Genomic DNA, 15,565 nt, shown 5'->3' with positions numbered 1-15,565 from the left:
ATTTTGAATGAACACCAATACACTTTTCAGATTTAGGACAGTAAGAACACAATTTTGACACAAAATTTCAATTTCAATGATTTTTGAATGATTAGAAGCCTTAATTCAAGCAATCACTAGACCAACTTTGACTTTAATTTTGAAAATGTTGTAATTGATAAAATTAGCCAAAATTCTGGATTTTAGCAGAAAAATACAGTAAAATCTAGCTCCCAAAATTTCAAAAAAAATGTCGGGGACGATGGCACTCGGGGTGCACACGGTCCTCGCAACTTTTTTCCAAATTTTCAGGGATGAAAGATATTGTGATTTTGTTGCGGAATCCAAAGTTACAGCTGATTTGGAAATGTTTTGATCAGTGAAATTGCCGGTCAAAGATTGAATCAAGAGGATTTTAAAAATTAGGGTTTTGACACTTAACCACTTAATTTTCAGAATTAAAGCACAAATATGAATTGACAATTTGCAATAGAAGGGTAGATCTGAAACAAGCATTAACAATTAAACATTTCACAAGCTCAATTACTAAAAAGAAAATTTAGGGTTTTTATGCATTTAACCTCTAAACTTTGCAAAAGATCAAGCATGGAAATGTAATCAAGGCATCCAATTTTCAGATCTAACCATGAATAAACAGAAAGGATGTTCACGTCGGGTTCACCAAAATGTAAAGCAGAAAATCACGAGCGAACCCTAAGTGTTCCCCCCACCACTCCAAGGAGAGAGAAAGGGGGTCACTAGGGTTGAGGATTTTCACTTAGGGGAGACTTTACATTCAAAAGAGGGGTTGAAACCCACAAGATCCAATCCCACACAATGCAAGATTGGATTCTAAATGAGTTTCAAGGGTTAAGATAGCAAGGCTACCCTCTTTTGTAAAGAATGTAGATAGAAGGATTAAGCTAGGAACGCATGAAAAGTGAGAAAGATTCACTTATAAACAGAGATAGGAATATAGGATGAAGCTGCGGACCTGGAATTAGCAGTAAAATGTCAAGACGGCACTATCCTGCAAATTTGAGTGAGAGTTGACAGGACGATGGCGCCCGACGTGCACACGGTCCTCCGAAAAATCCGCGAAACGAAGGGGGATCTGTTCGTCTCTGCACAAGGATTCCAGATCTTCAATTATAGCCGCGTACCTGCAACCTACACAGAGAAAAGTGAGGACGATTGGGGGGTTAGGGATTAGGGGTTTTCCCTTAGGTCAAACCCGGTTTTGGAATTAACCAAGAAATGAGAAATGTTGTAAATGTAAATGATTGTAATGTAAAACAAGTACTTGATACCTTGTTGTAAGAATGTTTGTATTCTTACATGCGAAGGTGTAATTGTTGTTGTATGTTGTATGTTGTATGTTGTATGTTGTATGTGATCTCCTCTTCAATGGTTGAATCCTTGTCTTGAATGCAACACTTAGCCTTGAATGGAGACTTAGAATGATCAATTGCTTGAAGGAATACTTGAATGCTTGAATGCTTGAATGTTTGAATATCGTTTCCGCGTCTTGTACACATATGTCCTTCCTCTTTTTATCTACCCAAAATGGGAGAGGAAATGTAGTTTATATACTTGCCAATTAGGGTTGATAGACTAATTTTTCCGACCTTAGGCCGACCAGGAAACATTATTTTCCAGTTTGCAAACATAAAGACCCGAGATCCAAAAGAGACCAGGCCCAAAAATAGGGCCAGGGACCAGGGCACTGGGCGCCATGGTCCCACCTCCCGGGACAGTAGGGTGCAAGGAGGATCAGGCCAGGGTGCTTAAAAAATGCAGTTTTTGATGTCATGAACAAGTTTTGAGGTCTCCATTCAGGTTCAGTGTTGCATCACCATCGTGAAGACCCAAATGCAGTCGAAATTGCAAGTGTCACAATTTTAGGACGTTACAGAAGCATGTAAAGATAAAAATTGGATGAAAGAAATGGAAGAAGAATTAGAACAGATTGAAAAGAATAATACCTGGATATTAGTTCCCTGACCTAAAGACAAAAATGTAATTGGAACTAAATGGATATTTAGAAATAAACTGAATGAAGACGGTGAAGTAATCAAAAACAAAGCAAGATTAGTTTGTAAAAGTTATTCTCAGAAAGAAGGAATTGATTATAATAAAACATTTGCACCGATAGCTAGAATTGAAGCAGTAAGACTATTTCTTGCATTTGCAGCTCACAAGAGCTACAAGGTTTATCAAATGGATGTAAAATGTGCATTTTTGAATGGAGATCTTGAAGAAGAAGTTTACATTGAGAAACCTGATGGATTTTCATTAACAGATGATAAGGATATGGTTTGCAGATTAAGAAAAGATTTATATGGATTGAAGCAAGCTCCTAGAGCATGGTATGCTAGACTGGATAAATATCTTTTAAACCTAGTATACACAAAAGGTAATGCTGATAGTAATTTGTATTACAAAGTTACCAATGATAACATTTTGATTATTGAAGTATTTATGGATGATATTATCTTTGGAGGGAAGAAGAGTTATGCAAAGATTTTGCAAATAAGATGAAGGAAGAATTTGAAATGTCTATGATTGGAGAGATAAAAAAATTTATAGGTTTGCAGATTTCTCAAATAGATAAAGGTATATTCATTTGTCAAACAAAATACTTGAAGGAACTTTTGAAGAAATTTGGAATGGAAAACTCCAAACTAGTAAGCACTCTTATGACTACAACTGATAAATTGACATCAAAGGATGATCCAGCACCTATAAATCTGACAAGGTACAATCTATGATTGGAGGGTTACTATATTTGACACAAACTAGACCAAATATAATAAATGTGGTATGTATTGTTTCAAGATTTCAAAGTAATCCTAAATAAAATCATGAAATAGCAGTAAAAAGGATTTTTCGGTACCTACAAGACACAAAAAATCTTGGTTTATAGTATCCTAAGGATGACAATTTTGAGTTATGTGCATATACAGATGCAAATTGGGCAGGTGATGTGGATCATAGAAAGAGTACCACTAGTGGCACATTATTTCTTGGCAAAAGGTTAGTTTCAGGGATTAGCAAGAAGCAGACTTGCACATCATTATCTACAGCAGAAGTAGAATATGTTGTAGTAGCAACTAATTGCACTCAGGTATTAAGGATCAAGCAAATGTTGAAGGATATCAAGGTAAAATGAAATGAACTGGTAGTTATTTACTATGATAACTCAACAGCAATAGATATATCAAAGAATCCAGTATTTCACTCTAAAACAAAGCATGTTTCTAATAAGTATAATTTTTTGAAAGAAAACATTGAAGCAAATGAAGTGAGATTGGTTTATGTGAACACTAAAGAGAAAATTACAAATATCTTTACAAAGCCTTTTCTTAAGGAAACATTTGAATATCTCTGAGAGAAGCTTGGGGTAATCACCCCACCGACAGAGACTTAAATGATGCAGATTGGCATCAAATCGGTAGGGACGAATAGAAAATCTTTTTCCGGTTTGATGAAGGAGAGCTACTGCTCAGGGGGAGTAGTTAGTTGTATGTTATATTCTATTTTTGATTTTTTAACTGCTTTGGTATTTGATGTCAAAGGGGGAGAGATGTCTATGGAAAAACATTGTACTTTGAAGATTGGGGAAAGATGTATTTTGGTTTTTGTTATACTATTTATGTTACAGGACTTTGTGTTGATCTATTTAGGGGAGATTGTTGGCATTCTATTTTTGGCATTTAGATGTTTTTCCATCTAGTGTTGCCATCAATGCCAAAGGGGGAGATTTTTGGCATTCTATTTTTGGCACTTCATCATGTGTTGCATTGGTTTTGTCATTGATGTCAACACTTATCTTTCTAGAGGTCTACATTGTTGATTTGAAAATCTGGTTATATTGGTTTGTTGATGAACCGACACATTATGGTCTTGGTATGGATATTGGCTTATGCACAGTTACAGGTATATGTTTCACCGGTAGCTCAGGAAGTTGATGATGACTTGTTATCATCTGGAGATCATTTGGTTATGTTGAAGACATTGATTGGATGTTTGCATTCGACGTTTTGCATATTGGACTGATCAGGTTCACATATTTGCCTTAACCGACAGATAGGTTCAAGTTATCAACCAACATAAGAAAACATGTTCCAGATCAACATGACACATTTTGGAAATGATTTATTGATTGGATAATGTGTAAATGTATTGAGGCCGACACATTGTATTGCACCAGGACTTATTTTGTAATTGATTTAAATGTAATATCTTCTGGGAGCCGACCTAATGGTTAGGTCTTAGGTTTTGTATAAATAACTATAAGGTCTTATTTGGAAGGTGTGTGTATGTGTTGAGATTATTGTGAAGAGCGAAAACAAGTAGATCATTGTGCAAATCATGTAAATATCATCTAAAGGTTGAATGAAAGAATGTTAAAGGTCATGAAGGTGTTTAGTCCTCATAAACAAAGCTTAAATGGGTACTAAATCTGGCATTGAAGATGCTAAATTGAAGTAGTACATTGATTATTAGATTTAACCATCTAACTATGTAGTCAATGAGACTCCTAATTTTGTGATTGAGTAGTGAGCTCTAGTCGGTTGGCCTTTCTGCATGTGCAAACCCCATTATTGTATTCATATACTATCTGTAGTAGTGTCATCTGATTGTGGGTAAAGTTTCCCACTGTGGTTTTTCCCCTTACAGGGTTTCCACGTAAAAAACTTTGTGTCATGTGTTGTGGATGTTGGTTTTCTTTTTGTTTCATGCATTAAGTTGTACTGGTATTTCTATAACTGTTAATCTATTTTACCGGCATTGAGTTTTATGTTGGAGTAATTTGTTTTGGGTTGCAATTTATTGACAACTAATTCACACCTCCCCCCCCCCGCTCTCAATTGTCCTTCTCGGTTCCTAACACAAATAACCGGAAGACAACTAAGGGGGGGGGGGTGAATCAGTTGTCACAGATTACCAGAACCTTAAGCAATTAAAACTTTAATACCGGAACCCAAAACATTAATGTTGGAATGCTTAAACCAAATACCGGAATAGAAGTTAAACCAATTAAACATGAACAACAATCACAGAATAAATACCATCCACATGACACCAATATTTATACGTGAAAAACCCGATAAAGTAAAAAACCATGGTGGGAAGCCTACCCACAGTCAAATAATACTTACTGAATATGAACATGAGTATCATGAATAAGCCAATTCCATAACCAAATCATACCGGAGCCTACCAGATCATATCAGATCCAAACCAACCAGAAACTACTCAATCTACTAGGACCAGAAGGGTGTCGGTAAAGTATCCAAATAGCTAGTGTTGACATCAATGACAAAACATCAATGCAACACATAATCAATTCAACCAAATGGTCAACAATCTCCCCCTTTAGCATTGATGGCAACACTAGATGTGAAAAACATCTAAGTACCAAGAAATGCCAAACACCAACAATCTCCCACATGCAATTCTGAAATAAAGACCAAACTCTCCCTATGAATGATATCTTTGTAAAGATCTTAATTATAAATATATTTCTCCCCCTAATTTATGCAACTCCTTAATTTTTTCTTTTTCATATCAATATCTCTCCCGCTTTGACATCAATGCCAGAAATCTAAAAAAAATATCAAAGCAAAAATATAAACCACTGAAACTCAAAGATAACTACTCCCCCAGAGCAGTAACATCCCCACATTAGTGCTGAAATGAATAGTATCTCTGATACTGCATACCAGACTGATGCCAAACTGCATTAATCAAGTCTCTATCGAAGGAGCAGAAACCCCCAATCTATCTCTCAAGTACTCAAACAATTCTTTAGGAAAAGGTTGTTGGAAATATACACTCAATGAGAATATGGTTGATGTTGTCATTGATGGAAACCAACTGATAACAGGTTTCTACACATACACCGACAGGCACCAGCACCGGCAGGCACATTCACTGGCATCCAGATTACACAAGCAATGAAGTATACTATCACTTAGGTCGTCATGTGACATGTTTTGTTTATGTGAATTGTATTGTAAATGTAATTACTTATTTGTAAGCTGACATGATGTATTGTAAAGACTCATATATGTATGAGATCTTATAGATCATTTTGAATAAGAATAAGGATGAGGATAGGATTATTATCATTGGTATATGTAAGACAGTGAAAGGTTTTTGTTAAGGTATCTGACTGAGCTTAAACCGGTACTAAATCAAGCGTTAGAGATTCTATTTTGAGTAGTACATTGTATTGGATTTAATTATCCATTTTGTAGTCAGTGAGACTCTTCTATTGAGAAGTGAGCTCTAGGTTGTTGGCCTTCCTGCATGTGCAGGCCCATGTTGTAAGTAATATTTATTCATATTGGCCAGTGAGTAAATATTGTGGGTCACAAATCCCACCAAGATTTTTCTCACACCAGGTTTCCTTGCTTAAATATTTTGTGTTATGGTGTACATTTATGTTGTCTCTATTATTTCTCTTTACTGCATTATTTCTTGTTTACTGGTACATTAATTTGGGTTGCAAAGTTATAAATAAGTTTAAATATTCCATAAACCGGTTAGACACTGATTCAACACCCCCCCCTCTCAGTGCCTTTGGGACTGTCATTGAATATAACAATTGGTATCAGAGCCTGGTCCTCTATTTGCAAAATCCTAATAGCTTGAGGAAGATTTTGAAACCAGTACCAATGGAGAGCTTAAGAAAATAGTTGGAAGGAGCTCTTGAAGATTTTGATGCAAAAAAATTGATGAATATCAAAATTGAAGATGATCTGAGGATTGCTAAGGAATTCATTAAAGGACTTCAGGAGAACCTGGTTATAGCACAAAACAAGAGGAAGGAACTTCATGAGAAAATGCAGAAACATGATGATGAAAAGGAAACTCTTAGTGATATTGCAAAAAAGTTGAGACAAGAGAGCACTAACATGAGGAATGAAATGCAATATTTAACCATGAGGCTATGTAAGGATATTGAAGACAGAAAGAAGAATGAAGAAAACTTGACTAGGAGACTTAATGATGGAGCAAATGAAAATCTGAGACTTTGTCATGAGAATGATATGTTAAAAATAGATCTGATTCACATGCAACATGATAAAGAAGATCTTGTGAGACAAGTTGGCATTCTAGAAAATGAGTTGATCACTACAAATGAACACAAAGACAAATTCAAGAAAAGTTCAAAAAGACTTGACGACATGTTGAAAAGACAAAAACCTGATGGAGATACAATTGGACTTGGATTTGAACATGGAGAAAGTTTTGGGACTGCAAATAATCTAGATCATAGTAAACCGGTAAGACAACCTAATGCTTATAAATTTAATGGGAAATGTTTCAATTGCAACAAATTTGGTCATAGAGAAAATCAGTGCAGATTTAGAAATAATCAGAATACAAACTTACCCATTGGTCAATGTTCAAAATGCAATAAAGTTGGTCACAATTTAGAAAATTGCATAATGAATGTGAAATTCTATGTTTGTAGTAGATTTGGACATTTATCTAATCAATACAGAACACAAACCGGTCAAGGATATGGAAAAGCTATTCAGAGGAATAACGTAACTTGTTATGCATGTAACAAGATTGGGCATATTGCAAAATTTTGTAGAAGCAAGACTATACTGGTGAACAATAAAGGATCAAATGAAAAGGGAAAAGAAAAGGTAAATGAAATAAAGCAAGAATTTTTAAAACAATGGAGTAAGAAGAGAGATCAGAGAGTTGATGAATCTATCTTTGCACTGGTAGAACAGAGTAACCCTCCACTGGTAGGAGATTCTTCATCTAACTAAGGAATAATCCTTAGGGGGTATGGCAACAAGTTTAAAATCATGCATTCTACCCTCAATTGATGGTAAGAAGACATATTTCTTCTTTATCAGCAGATATGTTAAGATTTCACTTAACCAACAAGCATTTAATGCAATTTTTGAAGAACTTTTGGGTTATAAAGTACCATAAAACCCTCATTTCAATCCACCAAGTATCCAAACATTCAGAGAGCACAAAATTGAGCAAAGGCATCCTAAGGCGAAGAAGCAAAGTATTTTAAGGCATTCAGGACTTCAAGCAAGAAGTATTTATCTTTCGAAATGGCATCTTCATCTTCTGCACCTGAGTTTATTGCAATCTGTACTATGGTAGAAAACATTAAGATCCCTAGGCTCATGTTTAAGATCATCTCTGAAATTGCCAAGCAAGATGATTCTATCAGAGCTTTTTCAAAAATTCCAAAGGGAGTCACTTTTGTCGAAGACACTAGAATCTACATTCATTGCAACATAGAAAATTTAGGGATTGATGATTTGAAAAACATGTACAATGGTGTTATTACTGATGAACATGGTTTGGTTAAACTGGGGCATAAGATAGTTGAAGACTTAGGATTTGTTGAAATACTAAACATACCTGAATTTCTGAAGGAGGTAGTTCGTCTTGTTCTAAGTAGAGTTCATGGAGAGTTTATGTGGCTTGACTCTATTTTTAAAATCTCTAAGGAAGCAACCAAGGCAGTTATTGGTTTACCCTCAACCGGTAGTAGGCCCGACAAAACAAAGAAGATGCCTAACAAGGGAGTTATGGATTTAACCAGAGCTACATTTGACAACAAATCTCTTAGGGTTAATGACATTACTGATGCAAATGTGAGATATGTCAGCATGGTACTTGGCTATACAGTAACTCATACAAACAGATTAAATTCAGTTTCCATCTTATGTCCTCATAGTGCATATGATATGGTCAAGAACAATGCTAGGTTTGATATCTATGAATGGCTTAAGGATGAACTGATTGATAACCTGAAGAAGATTAAGTGTGACAAGAAGGGGACATTCCATTTTTTCAACCTACGTGTGTGTTTGATGATTTACTTCACCAAAGAGATACTCGACATTGGTCATAAGAAATTTGGATATGACATCCTGATAGGAAAACAAATCATGGAAGCTATCACTGGTATGGGCTCTAATAGTGACAACATTATAGCAGACTACTTCAAAAACTTTCAAACTAAGATGAAAGCTAGAGAAAGGATACGACAAAGCATTATAGACAAGTATGATAAGAAAATATTTTGTAATCAAACGAGATGAGACATGATGGAAGTTGTTACTCCTAGAACTATTTGGATAAAAGAAATGGGATATGAAGTTGATCTAAATATTCTTGAAGCATATGCTAAGACACTTCTTGATGCAACTAAGGAACCATCTGAAGAAATTTTTGGTAATGCTGAGACCATTGAGAGTGTTGTTTCAATGTAGAAGCAGAGAAAAAGAAGAGAAAATTTTATCAGAGATGCATCCAACATGGCTAAGGAGGGTAATGAACTTGAGTGGTATATCTACTAGTGAACTGGAAGGATTGGAACCGGTAGCTCATGTTTCACCGGTTGTCACTTCTTTAGATACAGATAATGGAAAAGCAGTTGAGTTCAAGAGAGTTGAGAGGAAGAAAAGGAAACCCTCACCGGTACCTTCTCCTTCTCCCAAAAGGACTAGGACATTAAGGAAAAAGCAGCAGGCTGTAAGGGAGCCTAAGAAAAATCTCACACCAAAGAAGAAACAACAACCCAAGACACCAGATACCCTTACACCGAAGGAACTGGTAAATGAGATAACTCAAGATGGTAATCTTTGTAATTTAAATAAATATTATCATTCATTCAAAGATTCTGATAAGGAAACAATAGAGGCTAGTATCATTTTGCACTTGGACATATACAAGAAGGTTTTGATTGAAATTGTAGATGATCTGCCAAATGACTTGTATCTAAGATTAGAAGCTAAAATAATGTCAGTAATGGAATTAGATAAAAAGTTAAAAGTTGAAGCATTATTGGCAGTGCACCCTGTAAATTCTAAAGAGGAAATTGATGAACTAATTTATGAAGCAAACTGATCAGTTTTTGTCAGTGGACACTGGCAAGTTAGCCTGATGGCTGGTAGAGTGAAAGAAATTGCTGATGAAAGTGCAAACAAATGGGACTTATTTTTTGTGGAAAAAGAAAAGCAAGAGGAAAGGGAGAGATGGAAAATGGATAAATCTTTTGGAAAGGTATACCAAAAGGACAAAGGTAGAAGAAAAATTGGTAGTATACCTATTATAAAGGTCACTGATAACATTCATCCACCAACACAAGATACTCCACCAATAACTTCAGATACATCGGTACATATAGACAATCAACCGGATAAGGAGACTGAATAAGTTACACATGATGACACTTACCTGGATTCTCAAATTCTTTTTACCATGAATGTTGATACTCAATATTTTAACATTGTTGTGGATAAAGAGACTGTAGAGGTTAAGGTAGCTGACGTTAAGGACAGTGAGATCTCTGAGTCACTGGCACACACTACTAACTCTCAAAAGATTGAAATATCGGCACAAGATAAGAAACCGAGGATTGAGATACTGGCAGAGGATATGGTAACTAACACTGAGAAACCAGAGTCAAAGAAACCGGCAGTTGTAGAGGTACTTACTCAAACTAAAAAAACCAAAAGAAGCAAAGATAATAAACCAAACAAAGAAACCAACTCAAAATGTAAGTAAAGAGGAAGAAATAGTTAAAGCAATAGGGCAAGTATCTATTGAAAGAAAATCTATTGCAAAACTAAGCACATCTACTAGAGAATTCAGACCCACTAATGTAACAAATGTTCTATTGGATTCTATTAAGAGGATAACAGATTACAATGCATTAGCATTTAAGTCTATTGATAACACATTACCTATTTTAAAGATGGTTGCACCAACTTGTAAGATAGATCACATTGAGGATTCTTTAGGTAAATTGGACACATTGTCCAAATTTATTGCTAAAAATGTTCTAACTATAGATAAGGTGAATGAGGAAATCATAAAGGAAAGAGTAGATAAAGAGAAAGGTGAACTCTTTGAGAAAACTATCAAAAACTATATTGAGCACATGGATTCACTATTACCGGTACTTAAATCAACAATTTTGGAATATAAGGAGTTGTATAGAGAAACTAGCAAGCCTCACCACCTAACTGAAGATAGTGATGAGGAAATTAAGAAGACATGGAAGGAGATAGATGATATTGCGGATAATATGATAAGTTCTTTAGGACTTATCTCAGTTTTTGAACAAGAAATGGCAGATTATGAAGAAAAGATTGAGAAACTTGAGAAAGAGAAAGCAAGGATAAGGTCAAAAGCCCGAGAACTGAAAAGAAAACTTGGTCCAAGATTGGACAGTCTCATTACTCAGTGGGTTGAGCTATCAAAGACAACAATTCAAGGAGAACGGTCACTGGAGCAATAGATGCACTATCTAACCAGTATGATCTAGCAGACAAAGACCATTCTTTTTGACAGTAACAAATTCATGCAAAGCCTGAATCTAATTTTGGTGGACATTTTTCAAATTGTAAACAACTGGTTATAGGCTTTGAGGTAGCATTTTTATATTCTATGATTCTTTTTGACATCCTTTTCCATTGATGTCAAAGGGGGAGTACTATGGAGAAAAATGAATGCACAAAGGATATCACTTGCTCAGGGGGAGCAGACTCTTTTGGGATCAGATTTCGGATTTCATTTTTGGATAACAGTTTTGGATTTTTCTCATGAGTGTTTCCATCAATGCCAAAGTGGGAGATTGTTGGCATTCTAAACTCAATGAGAATATGGTTGATGTTGTCATTGATGGCAACCAACTGGTAACAGGTTTCTACACATACACTAGTAGGCACTAACACCGACAGGCACATTCACCGGCATCCAGATTATACCGGCAATGAAGTATACCGACACTCAGGCCGACATGTGACAAGTTTTGTTTATGTGAATTGTATTGTAAATGTAATTAATTATTTGTAAGTCGACATGATGTATTGTAAAGACTCATATATGTATGAGATCTTATAGATCATTTTGAATAAGAATAAGGATGAGGATAGGATTATTATCATTGGTATGTGTAAGAAAGCAAAAGGTTTTTGTTAAGCTATCTGACTGAGCTTAAACCAGTACTGAATAAATTATTAGAGATGCTATTTTGAGCAGTACATTGTATTGGATTTAATTATCCATTTTGTAGTCAGTGAGACTCTTCTATTGAGTAGTGAGCTCTAGGTTGTTGGCCTTCCTGCATGTGCAGGCCCATGTTGTAAGTAATATTTATTTATATTGGCCAATGAGTAAATATTGTGGGTCACAAATCCCACTTAGGTTTTTCCCACATCGGGTTTCCTCGCCAAGATATTTTGTGTTATGGTGTGCATTTATGTTGTCTCTATTATTTCTCTTTACTGCATTATTTCTTGTTTACCGGTACATTAATTTGGGTTGCAAAGTTATAAATAAGTTTAAATATTCCATAAACTGGTTAGACATTGATTCAACCCCCCACCTCTCAGTGTCTTTGGGACTGTCATTGAATCTAACAAAGGTTTAGTGAAGATATCTGTAATTTGCTCTTTAGTGTTCACATAAACCAATCTAACTTCATTTGCTTCCACTTTTTCCTTTAAAAAGTTGTACTTGATAGATATGTTCTTTGTCTTATAATGAAATACTAGATTATTTGATATGTCAATAGCAACAGAGTTATCACAGTGAGTAACTACCGATGCATTACAATCCACCTTTATATCCTTCAACATTTGCTTCATCCATAGGACATGCGTATAGTTAGTAGCAGCAGAAACATACTTAGCTTCAGTAGTAGATAAAGAAGTACATGATTGTTTTCTTGCTGATCCATGAAACAAGTTTCTTTCCAAGAAAGAAAGCTCCACCAGAAGTACTTTTTCGGTCATCAACATCTCTAGCCCAATCAGCATCTATATATGCACATAAAGTAAATTTATCATCCTTAGGTTACCATAAACCATATTCTGATGTACCTTGCAAGTATCTAAAAATCCTTTTCATCGCACTCTCATGATTTTCTTTAGGATCACTATGAAATCTTGATACAATACAAAGAACATTTATTATGTCAGGCCTAGTCTAAGTCAAATAAAGAAGACCTCCAATCATATATTTGTATCTTTTAGGATTTATCGGTGTAGAAATATCTTTTCTTGTCAATTTCTTACTTGTAACCATAGGAGTACTTACGAGTTTAGAATCTCCCATACCAAATTTCTTCAACAATTCCCTAGCATACTTAGTTTGACAGATGAAAATACCTTTGTCAGTTTGAGTAATCTACAAACCTAATAAAAATTTCATTTCCCCAATCATAGACATTTCAAATTCTTTCTCCATATTCTTAGAAAAATCCATACATAACATATCTTCACCTCCAAAAATAATGTCATCAACAAATACTTCAATAATTAGCATATTATCATCAGTGATCTTATAATATAAATTATTGTCAGCATTACCCTTAGTAAAACCAAGCTTCAAAAGATATTTATCCAACCTTCAATACCAAGCTCTAGGCACCTGTTTCAATCCATATAAAGCTTTCCTTAACCTACAAACCATGTTTGTATTATTTGATAGTGAAAAACCATCAGGTTGCTCAATGTAAACTTCCTCATCAAGGTCCCCATTCAAAAATGCACCCTTAACATCCATCTGATAAACTTTGCAGTTTTTATGAGCAGCATAGGCAAGAAATAATCTTACAGCTTCAATCCTAGCTACAGGTGCAAAACTCTCTCCATAATCAATTCCTTCCTTCTAAGAATATCCTTTACAAACCAATCTAGCCTTATTCCTTACAACTTGACCATCCTCATTCAATTTATTCCTAAAAACCCATTTAGTTCCAATAAAAATTCTTATTTTTAGGCCGGGGAACCAAAGTCCATATATTATTTTTCTCAATCTAATCTAATTATTCTTCCATATCTTTCAACCAATATTCATCTTTACATGCCTCAATTACTGATACCATTTCAACTAGTGAAATTAAACATACCTCATCAGTTGTCAGTCTTCTTGTTATTACTCCATTGTTCTTATCCCTAATTGTCTGATCTTCTAAATGATTCAATCTCACATACCTAGGAGTCTTCTAACTCTCTATTCCTCTTCCCGGTTCTTTAGTTACTGTAGAATTTTTTGATATTGCCAGAGTAACTGGTTCAACACTCTATTTTGATAAAGGTGCTATCAGTTTAGATATAATCATTTCCACTGTTGATTCCTTCTCATAAACTCAGATTTGACCTCTACTCAACTCATCCACTTTGACATTAACACTCTCCATAATTCTTAGCAATCTCTTGTTATAATATTTATATGCCTTGATTTCATTAGAATAACCAAGAAATATGCCTTCATCACATCTAGGATCAAATTTTTTAATGATAACATCTCTCCTGATTTAACATTTACTACCAAAGATTTTCAAATACTTAACTATAGGTGTATTGCCAAACCATAATTCATAAGGTTTCTTACCGGTTTCTCTTGTGATATATACTTTTTTGAATGTATAAACTATTGTGCTCACTGCTTCTCTCCAGTAGATACGAGGCAGACTAGCTTCCATCATCATTGTTCTAGCTTCATCCAAGATAGTTATGTTCTTCCTTTCCACAACTCCATTCTGCCAAGGTGTTCGGGGAACGAAAAATTGTCTTCTTGTACCATGCTTCTCACAGAAGTTATTAAACTCACCGAATGTGAATTCTCCACCATGATCTGACCTCAAACATTTAATCTTCAATCCTGTCTCAGTTTCCACTTTAGCTTTAAAGATCTTAAACTTTTCAAATGCTTCAAACTTTTCCTTTAGAAAAGTAACCCACATCATTCTAGAATAAGCATCAATGATTAGCATGAAATATCTATCACCTTGAAAACTTTTAACTCTACCAGAGCCACACAAATCAGTATGAATAAGATCAAGAAAATCATTAGATTTATCTTGTATACTCCTAAAAGAGGTTCTGACATGTTTTCCCATTTGACATTCTTTATATATAGGATTATAGAGCTTCATAGTCTTAGGTATATCTCTAACTACATTAGTTGAACTAATCTTCACAATGCAATCAAAATTTACATGACATGGCCTTTTATGCCATAGCCAACTCTCATCAATTTGTGTAATTAAACATGTCTTCTCACTGGAATTCAAATGAAATATATTACCTTTTGTCTGTGTACCGGTTGCAATCTCCATACCAGATTTGTTAATGATTTTACATTTTCCATCCTTGAACTGTAATTGAAATCCCTTATCCACCAGTTGTCCTACACTCAAAATATTATGCCTTAAACCTTCAACATAATAAATATTGTCAGTATTGTTCTTACCATCCAATGATATAGTTTTTTTTCCTTTGATCATACATGCTTTGTCATCTCCAAATATAACTAGACAACCATCAAATTTATGTAAAGATAGAAACTTCCATTTATCTCCAGTCATATGATGTGAACAACCACTATCCATTACCCATTCATCCTTGTCTTCAATTTTAGTAGCAAGTGCCTTCTCTTCAGTTACATTCTCTTCCAGTGTTGGAACATCTTCCTTGATAGCCAGGAAAACTAGTGTAGGAGCACCCTTCAAAGGGCTCCCACCATTTGCTTTTATTGTGTTCTTGCTTCTTTAAGAAGCCATTGTATAAAA

The sequence above is a fragment of the Cryptomeria japonica genome, chromosome 10 (assembly GCF_030272615.1).
Source record: "Cryptomeria japonica chromosome 10, Sugi_1.0, whole genome shotgun sequence".
Taxonomy (NCBI): domain Eukaryota; kingdom Viridiplantae; phylum Streptophyta; class Pinopsida; order Cupressales; family Cupressaceae; genus Cryptomeria; species Cryptomeria japonica.
Note: the sequence above shows the minus strand (reverse complement) of the source record.